Here is a 15,380-nt window from a genome sequence, read left to right as displayed (position 1 = left end):
ATTTTAGGGGTTACTACGTAACTCACTACACAAATTCACTTCATATGATATTGTTTTGGGGATGTTTTACAATGCAAATCACTGCTTATAATTTAGTGTTTCAATTTAGCACCTTGATTTTATATTTATTTGAAGTCATTTTAACTCCTTGATAATTCATTATTCAGTATTCAAATACCACAGGCTTTTGAGTCTTAACTAAACCAAATTTTGATATGATTAAAATTTTTCCTATATGAAAATACTGAGTCACCTAATATATTTTGCTACGAACATGGAAATAAGATTTAACATGTGAAAAAGAAATGAACGTAATATGTAGGTTTGACTTAATTTAAATGTACAAATGACACCAGAAATTGTTACTAAAACCTTAAACAGCTAATAATAGAAACATTACATCATATGCTTCTTAATTTTACATGTTGTTAGGATATATTTTGGTTCTGCACGATGAAGGTAATATAAATCAGTCATATATATAACAAGTCACAAACTGATAATTTTATACAAGTTTTGGGAGGCACACAGCAAACTCTGTCTCTCACACACACACACACAAACACACATGCAAGCAAACAAAACCTAATAATACAAATTATTTGAGAGCAAACGTGTTGATTCAAACCTAAGAAATCTGAAAATATTTACTCAAATGTAGCTAAGAGGTTAGGCTGCGTATAATCTCCACTGTCTTCTACAAATAATACAGCAAAATTTGGAATAAAGCAATGCTAGTGTGAAAGGTGTGGCCCCACACTGGTGCCAGTTTGTGAACTGTTTATTACCACTCCACAGGGAGATAAAGACAAACTGAGGAGTATTGAGCCATGTTTTTAGGCATTTGACATTACCTTCACATTCTAAATGTCTGATTATAGGGCTCACCTCATTGAACAAGGTATAGATCATTCAAGTTGCATGTGGAGTGAGCTGGATGTTAATCATGCATATGTGTGTGATATTTATTTACCAGCTTTAACCCAGAAGTGTATTAAATGTGGAATCCATTTGTTTCATGAAAAGATAATTTAAATTTTTAGAACTGACTACTGGTGAAGAATTGAAGGTATTTTCAGAAAGCAGCATCACTTGCATTTCGGTTAATAGATGTGAATATCCTGAGCATGCCGAAATTGCTTTAAAATCTTTTACTCCATTTCCATCCACTTGTCCCTTTGAGATTGGTTTCTCTACTGTGATTCTTTTTGAAACAAAATATAGAAAAATTTTGATATAGATCATCCACTGAGCATAGTCATCAATCCAATCTGGATATTTGTCAGGTTACGCATTTTAAATATTGATATACGGGGTATTCATTGAAACTGTGAGAACAGACATTTAATATGGAAATCATTATTTTACCTATAACCTATCTTGAAGTTAGAATTTTCTAATGACAAAAATTATAAGTTTAATAGCAATTATCTATATTAATTTCCTCTATGGATACTTTTAATAAACAGCGTGCAAATTTTACATATTTTTTCTTTTTTCTCATTTTTGTTATATTTATTGAAACATTGCACTGTCTAGTGAATTTATTAAAAAATTGGGTATGTGAAAAGTTATTGATCTTTGCATTTTCAGTTTTTATTTTCCCAATAATACTTTTTTATTTTTGGGATTTAAAGGTGTATTCGTCCACAGTGGCTTGGTATTTAAAATAAAATGGTGAATAGTTTGAGATGCAATACAGTAGATGACTTGACTAGATTTTGGGAATTGTCCAGAAATAAGTAGTATACTGAACAATTCTGAAAAGATAGTGTAATCAATAACAGTACTCCAAGTGTCAAAAATACACGGAAAGTTTGTCAGGCGCGTGGCTCATGCCTGTAATCCCAGCACTTTGGGAGGCCGAGGCAGGCAGATCATGAGGTCAAGAGATTGAGACCATCTGGTCAACATGGTGAAACCCCGTCTCTACTAAAAATACAAAAATTAGCTGGGCGTGGTGGCGTGCACCTATAGTCCCAGCTACTCGGGAGGCTGAGGCAGGAGAATCACTTGAACCTGGGAGGTGGAGGTTACACTGAGCCAAGATGGTGCCACTGCCCTCCAGCCTGGAGACAGTGTGAGACTCTGGCTCAAAAAAAAAAAAAAAAAAAAAAAGGAAAGCTATAATAACTGACAAGTATAGGGACAACATATTCAACAATTTGTTATAATGGTACTCAGAATTATATGAATATATATAATCATAATTTTTGGCCCATCAATAACACTTAAGAAGCCTTTTTGATTTTGCACATGAGATATTCAAACCAACATATCCTAATTTAGTACTTCACAAGGAGTATTTGACGGTAATATCATCATAGAAGTGTCATGGTACCAAGGAAATAAGGGATTGTTTTCCTAATTACTTTTTCCATCAAAAGTGGTTTAGAATTGCTCTTCCTATTGGCAAATAAAACATCAAAATATAGCCGTTAGATGCTGCTGTATTTTACTGTTTTAGAAGTAAAAATTCAGAAAAACACCTTATTTTGGAAAGGCATAATGGTGTAGTAGTTTATAAAAATTGATACCTTTCCAATTGTTAACAGGCAATAATGACAACATATAATTAGAATTTTTGAGCATATAAAATATATTAGGCATCCATTACACACACACACTTTATTTGCATAGATTCCTTTTGGTGCCTCAAAGAAGCCCATGATTTGGGTGCTGTGATGGTCTTTTGATTTGTCACCTTGTCTAGTCTACAGCCCTCAGTTATTCAACCAAACACTAACTGTTGCTATGAACGTATTATGTAGATGTGAGACAGTTGACGTTAAATAAAAAGATTATTCTAGATAATTTTGTTGGCCCTGAATCAATCAGTAGAAAGTTCTTAATAGAAGAGCTGCGGCTGTCTTGATGAAGAATTTCTGCTTTTGGATAGCAGTTACAGCCCATGCCTGAGAGCTTTTGCCCCTGTGGAACTTATACTTGCCTAGGCCACCCACAATTGTGTACGCCAATTCCTTTGTGTGTGTGTGTGTGTGTATACATATGTGTGTGTATATATATGTGTGTGTGTATGTATGTGTATGTGTGTGTGTGTATATATATATATAAATGAGAACCCTGACTATTTCAGGGACTATTACCATACCCATTTTATAGATTATAAAAAGTTAAATTCCTTATCTAGAGTGGAGTTAACTTACAGGGGCCGGGATAAGGAACTGTACCTTTACTAACAAGTACAGAGCTTACACCGTTAAAAACCATGTCCTAATATCTTCTAGAACAAAGGGTGTGAGTTATAAATGAACAGTATTTGGGGTTATATGTAATCAGCAGACATTTCACCTGGCTTCCAACCATTCCTTAGCAATGAAGAAGTGGACCTTGATATCAGACAGAGCTTTTTACATATTCTTTAGAGTATGTTGAAAATAGAAAACAGTTTACTGAATATAGTTCTCATTAGTGAAAGTGGGCTAAGACAGGCCCAATTTTTTTCAGGCTAGAATCAGACTCTCATAAGAAATGGTATATATAGATATCTGGAGTGGGAGGATCCTATTCTACTATTACTGTTAAGATTCTGGCAAAGACTATAGCAGAAAAGACATATTTAGCTCTTCCATTCCTCTTCCCAGCTCCCCATTTAGAATTCTGCTTTTCAGTTTGGATATCATGTGCATTTTGCCTTCAAAAAGACTTTTTTCTATTTATCTCCACAACAACTCTAAGAAATAATTAGAGTTGTTATTTTCTCTTTTTGTCAGCCATGAAATGTAAGACTTAAAGAAAATAAAAATAGGCTTGCTTAAGTTCATAGAGCCAGTAAGTGACCAAATCAAAATGTAAAAGCAGTTTTCCAAGTCCATTGTACTTTTATGCACCTGCATTTTAGTATCTTTCAGGCAGTGTTTCTTTCTTCCATGTTTCTAGATGACCCAATCTATGATTTTAGAAAGAAGGAAACACCAAGAAAAAATGTTTTACTCATGGTTCATGCAGTGGAAATGACAGAATAAACAAATTTTCCTTTTCTTTTGCTGTGCAACAAATTACCACAAACTTAGCTATTTATAACAAAATCTGTTTATGATGTCTGTTTTCATAATTCTGAAGTCCAACATAGCATGGTGGATCAAGGTCTCAGATGGCTAAAATCAAAATGTCAACAAATGCTGTGGTTCTCATCTGGAGTGTGGGATTTTTCCCTAAATCAATGGTTGTTCTAGAATTCATGTTCTTCTCATGCTTTTGACACAACCCACTCTATCTTCAAGCCAACAAGAGTAGGTCAAATCTTCCTCATACTTTGAATCTCCCTGATTTCCCTTCCATCTTGTTCTTCTGATTTTAAGGGCTCAGTACCACTAGCTGTGTATCCTTGGGGGTCATGTAAACTCTTTTTTCTTTCTTTCTTTTTTTTTTTTTTTTTGCAATGGAGTCTCACTCTGTCACCCAGGCTTGAGTGCAGTGGCACAATCTCAGCTCACTGCAACCTCAGTGTCCTGGGTTCAAGCAATTCTCCTGCCTCAGCCTCCCAAGTAGCTGGGATTACAGGCACATACCACCAAGCCAGGCTAATTTTTGAATTTTTAGAGGTGGGATTTCACCATGTTGGTCTGGCTGGTCTCCAGCTCCATGACCTCGTGGTCTGCCCACCTTGGCCTCCCAAAGTGCTGGGATTACAGGAGTGAGCCACTGTGCCTGGCCATGTAAACTCTTAAGGCTTCTCTTCCTTAGATATAGAATCAGATCACTGAGATTATTTTTTTCTCCCAACAGATTACCTGAAACATAGGAATCATTCTAGAGTCTCTTTTGGTCCTAAATTTAAATCATCTGAACAAGTAGCTCAGTAATAAAGATGTACTTTTTGCCAAATACATGGCAAGATTCTCTGATTATACTCAATGAAAGTTCAGTAAATAAGAAAAAGCGAAAAGATGAATATAGGTAGTGCTTTTCAAGTTATCCATATTTCACAAAGGGGGAAACTAAGCAAAACTAATAGAGCTTCTCAGATTCATGACCTCTTTGCAATACCTGTGAATTTTATTAACTGTTGATTCATGTGAAACCCAGTATCTGTGATAGCTATGAGTCATGAACAGCAATTAATTAGACTGGTGTCACTCAAAAACTAAGGCATAACAGAAGTCAATTCTGTAGAAGTCACCCACATAGACTTTGTCATAAATTTGTTTCATATAGTTGCTGTCCTGACATTAATTTTAAAGCCTGACCTAAGTCCTTTGAAAGTCAGTTTACCTCATCACCTTTGGCCTAGCTAAAACTTCCTCTCCCTGTATAGTCGTTTGAAATACAGCCTCATTCCACTGACCCAAACCCCACACACTCACAGTTGTTGAACATGATAAAACCTAATAGTCAAACACCAGAGTCTTGTAAATAAGTTCTTCTCTTACTGTGTGTTTTCTGTAAACTAGCCAATCCACAACCCCTGAAGGAAAGACTCCTCTTCTCTCCCTCCCCCACCAGTTGACCTCTGTGCCTCCTCCAGGTTTCCCATAGACTTTCATCAGTGCCCCTAACATCTTTAGGACCTGTGAGTAATACATTTCTTCTGTTTTATGCGTTTCGATTTTACTTTCTCATTGTTTCTTACCTGAGACATACACCAAAACCTAACTCCCCTACCTACTACCCCTTTCATCTGGACTCTCATAAAGAGGGGATGTCTTGGCTTCTCACCACTTTCAAGAGAGAGCCCTCAATACCAAATTAGAAATAAACCGTAACAATGAAATCACAACTTAATATTGAACAATTAATAAATGATATTTTCAAAGCAAGAAAACATGTAGTTAGGCCTTTGTTGTTCATGGCTCCATATATTATAGGCAACCATGAAGTTAATATTTAAAATATAGTCCTTTTTACAATGTGTTGTTGGGAGGACATTGTCAGTGGAGAACAGTTTTAAGTTGTTTTCCTACATGTGTGTTGAATTTCAACCTCACCTACCAAAACCACTGTGTTAAATAAACAAAAACTTCTTTAAAAGCCCAAGTTAGCAAAATCAGTTTGCATTAACAGTATTGTGACCCTGGGAATGTAGGTATTAATCAAAATATGCTATCTTAAGGAAGATCTGAGAATAGAAATATTATGGAAAAACTTTAATGAGTTAGAGTTTTTAAAACTTCTAAACTTTGAGACACAAAGATTTATGTGTAGCTGTCGTGAAGAGGCATAGACTCTTTCTGCTGAGTTTGCATTAATCAATATGTATCACAGGAAACAGACTCTAAAAGGAAGACTTGCATGCAGAAGGTTTATTGGGAAAGGACCTCAGGATATTCAATTTTAAGAAAATGAAGGTAAGACTGGGCAGACTAAGAAGCTTACCTGTAATTTACCTTCAACTTAGGTCTTTGTAACCCCATATCAACTAGTCATTGCATCCCCTGAGAGGAAGAAAAACCTACAAGACTAGTCAATTCCTTGTAGTTGAGGACAATTTCCAGTGAGAGACATATCTATGACTCATCAGTAGCCAGTATTTCCAGCAGCTAGAGGCTGGGTGCTATATTCGTTTTCTGTTGCTGCTGTAACAAATTACCACTTCGTGGCTTAAAACAACACACACTTATTATGTTAAAGCTCTGAAGGTCAAAAGTCCAAGATTGGTTTCACTGGGCTAAAATTAAGTGTCAAGAGGGTTTTTCACTGGAGAGTCTAGGGAAGAATTCATTTTCTTTCTTCCTTTTTCAGCTTTTAGAGACCACCATCATACCTTTGCTTCTGGCCTCCTTACTTCTTCCAAGGCAGCAGTAATGGCCAATCTAATTTTTCTCATGCTGCATAGCTTTAACTCTGACGCTTCTTTCTCCTTTTTTACTTTATTAGACACCTTGTGATTACATTGAGCCTACCTGAATAATCCAGGATAATCATCCCATATCAAGGTCAGTTGAGTAGCAACCTTAATTCCATCGGCAACTTTACGTCCTCTTTTCCATGTAACAGAGACATGTTTGAGGGACCATTAATCCACCTGCAACAGGTAAATTCATCCTGAAGAATGAGTGGTGCGTACAGTATATAGTTGTCAGATTGGTGAATTAGACAGAAAAATAAATAGGGCTGCCTTTATAAATCTTTGAGAGGGGCACTAATTTCTGCCATGTTCTGCCAAAATGTGATATCTACCTTATATAGCTTAGGTAACACTCACATGCCATATACTCGGACACTGTAAATTTACATTTAAATGATTTTTGGTAATTGATGAAGCTTTGCAGCCATCACTACAATCCAATATTAAGCATTTTCATTAACATAATAATTTCTTCCTGTCCATTTTTAGTCCATTCTTATTCCCATAGCCAGTCCTAGACAATTATCCACTTTCTGTCCTATAGCTTTGCCATTTCTAGACATTTCATGTAAATATTGTACCATATACAGTCCTTCGTATCTGGCAAATGTGGTATGAATACAACACATTTTGTTTACTCATTTACTGGTTGATACACATTTGGGTTGCTTCCAGTTTGGGGCTGTTATGAATAACGCTAGTGTGAACATTCATATACAAGTCTTTGCATGGACATATGCTTTTATTTTTATTGAGTAAATACCTAGGAGTGGAAAGGTAGGGCCATATGGTAGATGTACTTTTTTTCTGAAGAAACTGCCAAACTCTTTCCCAAAGTAGCTGAACCATTTTTATTCCCACCAGCAATGTGTGAGGGTTCCAATTTTTCCACTTCCTTGCCAACACTCATTTTATGTCTTTTTAATTATAGCCATTACTGTGTGTGCGGTGGTATCTCATTGTGTTCTTCAATTACATTTCCCTAATTACTAGTGATATTGAGCATCTTTTCATGTGCATATTAGGCATTCATATGTGTTCTTTGGTAAAATGTCTATTCAAATATTTCGACTGTTGTTTACTTGGAATTTTTGTCTTTTAAATATTGATTTGAAAATATTGATATATTCTAGATGTAAGTCCTTTATCAGATATATGACTCTCAAATATGGCTTGTATTTCATTTTATGGTGTGTTTCAAGTATAAAAGTTTCTAATGTTCATGAAGTTCAATAATATAATGTTTTTAATAAATCATATTTTTGTACTGTAACCAAGAGATTTTTGCCTATCCAAAGGCCATAAAGATTATCTTCTAGGTTTTCTCTGGAAGTTTTATAATATTAGTTCTTATACAGTATTTACATCTATGACCCATTTTGATTTAATTTTTGTGTATAGTGTGGGGTAAGTTGCTAAGTTCTCTATTTTTTTCTGTTGTTTTTGCATAGGAATACTAAGTTGTTCTATTACTATTTCTTGAAAAGCCCATTCTCTCATCATTTAATTATCTTTGATTCTTTACTAAAAATAACCAAATTAAGAGTTTATTTCCAAACTATGAATTTGGTCCAGTTAGTCTGTATGCTTATCTGTATGTACATCATGATTACATTGTCTTTATTACTGTACTTTGAAAGTTTAGAAGTCAGGTATCCTATGCTTTCCAACTTTGTTCTTCTTAAAAATTATTTTGACTATTTTAAAGCTATTATATTTACATAATAATTTTAATAATAGGCGTGTCAATTTCTACCCAAAATATCTGATAAGTTCATGGATACTTTTTTGAATCAATAGATCAATTTGGGGAGAGTTAGCATCATAAGAATTATTGAATCTTTCGATCTATGAACATGGGATTTTTACTAATTCATTTAGATCGTTGAACAGTCTTCCTAGCAATCTTTTATAGTTTTTCATTGGACAAGGGTTGCATTTTTTAAATTAATTCCTGACTAGTATTTTGTTGTTTTTGTGAATGGAATTTTAAAAAATTATGTTTGCAGAATATTCATTGTAAGTATATAAAAATATAATTGATTTTTGCATATTGATTTTATTACCTGTGACCATATTAAATGTGTTTATCAAATCTAATAGGTATGTGTATGTGATTTCCTCAGAATTTTCTACATAGAGTATTATGACACATGAATTAATACACATAATACATAGTTTTGATTCTGTCTTTTGAAAGAAAGTACTAGCTAGAAATTCTTGTACACTATTGAATAGATACAGTGAAAGTGGACATCTTTCAGTCTTTCACCATTAAGTATGATATTGATTGTAGGTTTTCTTGTTGGGTGCCTTTTAATAGTTTGAGAAAATTCTCATCTGTTTCTAATTGGCTAAGCATTTTATCAGAAATAGATGTTGGCTATGTCAAATACAGTTTCTGAATCTACTGAGATGATACTGTATGCTTTTCTTCCATTATTAATATTATGTATTACACAGATTCATTTTTTGGATGCTAATATAGTCTTGCGTTTTTGTAGAAATCCCAAATGATGATGGTGTGTAATCCTTTTTAAATATTACTGAATTCAGTTTGCAAATATTTTAAGAACATTTGCTTATTAGGACATTATGTATTTTTCTTTTCTTGTGATGTTTTTGTGTGCTTTGGCATCGGAGAACCCAGCCTCAAAGAGTGATTTGGGATGTGTTCTCTCCTCTATTTTTTGAGGTTTGTTAAGGGTTAGCATTTTCTTTTCAGCATTTCATTTTTTTTGTTAGCAACCAATTCTTTTGTTTTATTAAGTATTATTAGAGTTTTATGGTCTTTAGAAACAAAAAACAAACAGTAAATATTCTTTTGAAGTTATCTACTTGATAGGTCTTGATTTAAAACTTTTTTTTTTTTTAACTTTTCTTTTGGATTTGGGGGTACTTTTGAGTTTGTTACATACGTAAACTCATGTCACAGGGGTTTGTTGGACAGATTATTTCATCACGCAGGAATTAAGCCCAGTGCCTCATAGTTATCTTTTGTACTCTTCTCCCTCCTCCTACCCTCCAGCCTCAAGAAGACCCCAGTGTCTGTTGTTTCCTTTGTGTTCATAAATTCTCATCAATTAGCTCCCACTTATAAGTGAGAACATATGCTATTTGGTTTTCTGTTCCTGTATTAGTTTGCTGAGGATAATGGCCTCCAGCTCCATCTATGTTCCTGCAAAAGATATGATCTCATTCTTTTTATGGCTGCATAGTATTCCATGGTGTGTATGTACCACATCTTCTTTATCTAATCTGTCTTTGATGGGCATTTAGGTTGATTTCATGTCTTTTGCTATTGTGAATAGGGCTGCAATGAACATTCACATGCATGTGTCTTTATGGTAGAATGATTTATATTTTTCTGGGTATATACCCAGTAATGGGATTGTTGGGTTGAATGGTAGTTCTGCTTTTAGCTCTTTGAGGAATTGCCATACTGTTTTCCTTTACACAATGGTTAAACTAATTTACACTCCTCCCAACAGTGTATAAGTGTTCCATTTTTTCTGCAGCCCCACCAGCATCGCTTTTTAAAAATTTTTTAATAGTAGCCATTCTGACTATTGTGAGATGGTATCTAATTGTGGCTTTCATTTGCGTTTCTCTAATGATCAGTGATACTGAGTTTTTTTCATATGTTTGTTGGCCACATGTATGTCTTTTGAAAAGTGCCTGTTCATGTCCTTTGTCCACTTTTTAATGGGGTTGTTTGTTTTTTAGATGCAGAGTCATATCATCTGCAAACAGAGATAGTTTGACTTTCTTTCTTCTTATTTGGGTGCCCTCTGTTTCTTTCTCTTGCCTGATTACTCTGGCTAGGACTTCCAGTACTACTTTGAATAGGAGTGGTGAGAGAGGACATCCTTGCCTTGTGCTGGTTTTCAAGGGGAATAATATTTTTAGTATTTACCAGTGTGGCCATCTGGGTCTGAGCCTGACTTTTCTTTGTTGGAAGATATTTCATTAGATTACAGTGTTTGTTATATATTTATTTTAACATCTGATTTTTTCAGTCACTTTTGGTAATTTGCATCTTTGTAGAAACATATCCATTTAAGTTACACAATTTGTGGGCATAGAGTTGTTCATAGTATTCCTTTTTAATGTTTTTAATTTTGGAAGGGTTAGTTGTAATGTCTCTTTTAATTCCAGATTTTAGTGATCTGTGTCTTCTCCCTCTTTTTTTTTATTCAGACTAGCTAAATATTTGTTAATTTTATTAATCATTTCTGAAAAACCAACTTTTGTTTTCATTAATTTTTTGAAGTGTTTTTCCTATTTTATTAATTTTCACTTTATTATTTCATTTCTTCTGCTAGATTCAGGTTTAGTTTGCTCTCCATTTTCTGGTTTATTAAAGTGGAAAATTAGATGATTGATTTGAAACTATTTGTTTTTTATGACACATTTTACAAATGACAGATTTCTTTCCATGTACAGTTTTAGTGGTTTCTCATCAGTTTTAATATCTTATAACTTTATTTTCCTTTTTTTCAGTATATTTTCTATTTTCCTTTTTCTTATTTGTGTTATTGGTTAACCACAATCATCATGTTTCCTTTCTTAGTGTTTGGTTATTTCCCTTACGTTTTCTCTGTAGCTTTCAAATTTAATCTTTTTGCCATTGGAAAATACACTTTGTATCATTTTAATCACTTTAAATTTGTTATGTTGCTTTGTGATCCAGTATATGGTCTATCCTGAAATGTGTTCCCTTTGAACTTGGAAGGAATGTGAATTCTCCTGACATTTGGTGGAATATGCCATAAAAGATCAAGCTGCCTAACACTACTGCTCATATCTTTTTAATACTGTTCAAATTATCTATATTTTTGCTGAATTTTTGTCTAGTTGCTCTGTTACTGATACTGCTACTACTATATGAACTCTCCAACTAATATTATTGAATTTTCTATTTGTCCTTTCACTTCTATCACTTTTTGATTCAGGTAGTCTTAAAATATCTTTCTGATGTATTGACCTTTTGTTTTTTGTTTTTTGTTTTTGTTTTTTTTGTCTCAAGTTATAGTTCTTAGGCTTTTTTTCTGCTTTGAATATAGCCACTCTGCCTCTTTTAAAAGAGGCAGAGTGGCTATATTCAAAGCAGAAAATACTCTTTGCATTCTATATCTTTTACTATACATTTATTCTCAAACTATGGCATTAAAGTGTGTGTCTTGTAGATGTAAATAGATTTTATTTTGTTTATTCTAAGTATTTTGCCATTTCATTAGTATGTTTAGTCCATTTATATTTAATGTTATTATTGATATATTTGTATCTGTCATTTTGTTGTATGATTTTTATATGTCTCATAACCTGTTTCTCTCTTCTACTTCCACTACTTCCTTTTTTATTAAATATTTTAGCGTACAAATTTAATTCCTCTGCTAATTTATTTTTCAAATATTAATATCTGAGGTTGAAATATACATCTTAACATTTATAATAGCATGCATCAGATTAATGTTAACTTAATTCTGGTTAAATGTAGGAACTGTATTCCAATAAAGTTAATTTTTCTTATTCATTCTTTGTGTTGTTATTGTCATATATATTATGTCTATGTAGGCGATAAACCCAAAAGTACAGTATTGTAATTACTGTTTTATATAAATATATGTCTTTTAAACAATTTAAAGACAATGGAAACTTTTATTTTTATGACATATTTACTTTTTCTGGTTGTCTTAATTTTGTCCTACGTGTTTTTAAGTTACCATTTGGTGTTACTTCCTTTTAGACTAAAGGATTTGCTATGTTATTTCATGGAAATCAAGTCTTCCATTGATAAATTTTATTTAATTTTAATTTTAATTTGTTTATATAGGAGTGTCTTTATTTCACCTTTGTTTATGATTTATTTATTTTATTTATTTATTTTGAGACTGAGACTCATTCTGTTGCCCACGCTGGAGTGCAGTGGCATGATCTCGGCTCACCACAACCTCCACCTCCCGGGTTCAAGCGATTCTCCTGCCTCAGCCTCCCGAGTAGCTGGGATTACAGGCGCCTGCCACTGTGCCCGCTAATTTTTTGTAATTTTAGTAGAGACAGGGTTTTACCATGTTGGTCAGGCTGGTCTTGAACTCCTAACCTCGTGATTTGTCCGCCTCGGCCTCCCAAAGTGCTGGGATTACAGGCATGAGCCACCTTACCTGGCCTTACCTTTATTTTTGAACAAGCATTTTGCTGGTCATAAAATGCTTTGTTGACAGGTTTTTGTTTGTTTTCTTTAACCTTGCAAATATAACATTTCACTGCCTTTCTATTGCCATCTTATCTGATGAGACGTCACCTGTTACTTGTATTGTTCTACTGTAGGTGATTCATCATTTTCATCCTTTTGCTTGCAAAATATTTCTCTATTTTTCAACCACTTTACTTGTTTGTGTCTAGGTGGAGATCTCTTTGCATTTTTCCTGTTTAGATTTATTTTCTTGGATGGGTTGATGAATGTTTTTAAGCATATTTGGGAAGGTTTTATACATTCTTTGTACATGTATGTTTTCGTCTTAACCCACAGATTAAGCAACCAGTGCAAGTGTTCTGCTAACTAGCCAGTTTATAGACTCCAATTACAAATTTGTATAATTATTAATATTATTTAATCATTATTTAGCTATACACTTTATATCATTCATTAATTGTATAAAATGTATAATCCAATTATACACTGAGAAAAGAACTAGTATATGGGTCTCTGGATCTTGTAAATTAATTATGAGCTGGTCCCAGGCCAGAACGCATTTATTATCTGGCTGCCACCTGCCCTCATCTTAACAATGGCAGGCTTGGGCCTGCTGGCTCATGCTTGTAATCTCAGCACTTTGGGAGACTGAAGTGGGTGGAACACTTGAGCCCAGGAGTTTGAAACCAGTCTGAGCAACACGGAGAAACCCAGACTCTACCAAAATAAAAATTAAAAAAAAATTAGCCAGGTATTGTGGTACACACTTGTAGTCTCAGCTTCTTGGGAGGCTGAGGTGGGAGAATCACTAACCCTGGGAAGCAAAGGCTGTAGTTACCCTTGGTCATGCCATTGCACTCAAGCCTGGGTATTGGAGTGAGACTCTGCCTCAAAAAAACGAACAACAAAAAAATGGCGAAAGTAATTGGTGATTTGGTTCTTTGAATATCAATTTCAATCGAGCCCCTATGTTTAATAATTCTCAGAATATATAGGCACTCCCTTTACCCATTACATGGTTATGTGGGTAGAATGTTCCTGTGAACCACTACTGAATACTCTGGTCACAATATTGTAGTTTGTGATCATAGAATTTGACCTCCAAATCAGTCAGTGGATTGTACATCTGAAAACTGACTCCATGCCGAAAATTGGGCAAAATATTGCAAATTTTTATTGGGAAAGCTACTCTCATCCTGGTGATAATCAATTCTTGATTAATTTTGTTTATACAAATAAGTGATAAATATGTTTCTTGCTTTTAGAAACTGTTGTAGAATTTCATCCAGGGTGTCAAATTGCATTTAGTCTTCATATCTTCTCAGGTTCATCTTGGCTGTGATAGTTTCTCAGAATTTTCTTGTTTCTGATAACCTTGACAATTTTGAGAAGCAGTAATCAGCCATTTTGTAAAGTGTTACTCAGTTGGCATTTATCTGATGTTGTTCTCATAACTATACTGAGATTATGTATTCCAGGGAGGAAAACAACAGAGGTAAAGTGCCATTTCCAATATATCAAAGTTACATTGTCTCAACGTGACTTTCTGTTAATATTAACATTTACTGGGGTAGTGTTTACCATTTTTCTCCACTGTAGAGTTATTTTTATTTTTTTGCCTTTCCATGTGGTACTCACTATATGCAGCCATATTAATAACACATTACCTATGTAACAAACCTGCATGTCTTGCACATGTATCCCAGAACTTTAAATTAAATTATAAAAAAAGAAGAAATGAAGTGCCATGCTCCATTTTCTCCAGGGTAGAGCTTCTATATAAATCCTGGAAGCTCTGCATGGACGATTTGGCTCTTCTACATTTATTTATATCAGTATGGAATCATAGGTTTTTATAAGTTTGGGTTATAATTTCATATTTATTTAGCTCAAAGTTTTCCAACTTTGGCCATTGCTAGGTCTTATAGTTGATTCCTGGGTCATTTTAACATACTTCCATTTTTTTTGGAAAACATTTTTACTTACCAGCGTTACTACACATTCATCTCATCTTATATATTTCCTTCCCCAGACTTAGATTCAACAATCTCTCCAAAGTGTCTTGGTTTCTTTTTTCTAGAATGGCATTACAAAACAAGATCTAGGTGTTAGGTATGTGCATAGATACCAGAGCGTCATTACTTCCAGGCCCTTTAAGTTGACAGGCAAAGAAAAATATGCTAACTTGCATATACTTACATTTCTATCAGTATTCTGTATGTAACCGTATGTACCTATATAAAGCTAAACACGATTTTACACTGATCTCTCCAACTGTAATCCATGAACACATGAGTCATTCTGGCTTTCTTGTCTTCCTTATCTGTAACTTTTCACTCTGATAGTATAAAATCTGGCTCCCACCACGTGTCATTC

The 15,380-nt window shown here is 34.1% G+C and overlaps 1 long non-coding RNA gene across 1 annotated transcript in view; it reads left to right on the top strand.

Moving 5' to 3' along the window:
- The window catches only part of LOC129057704 (uncharacterized), a 1,380,833-nt gene that overhangs the window by 485,155 nt on the left and 880,298 nt on the right, over positions 1–15,380 (top strand). Inside the window, exon 5 of the long non-coding RNA XR_008522424.1 lies at positions 6,838–6,896. This is a non-coding gene — a long non-coding RNA (uncharacterized LOC129057704). The remainder of the gene's footprint in view (positions 1–6,837; positions 6,897–15,380) is intronic.

This window comes from Pongo abelii, chromosome 12 (assembly GCF_028885655.2).
Source record: "Pongo abelii isolate AG06213 chromosome 12, NHGRI_mPonAbe1-v2.0_pri, whole genome shotgun sequence".
NCBI lineage: Eukaryota > Metazoa > Chordata > Mammalia > Primates > Hominidae > Pongo > Pongo abelii.
This window is presented reverse-complemented; position numbering and strand designations above follow the sequence as displayed.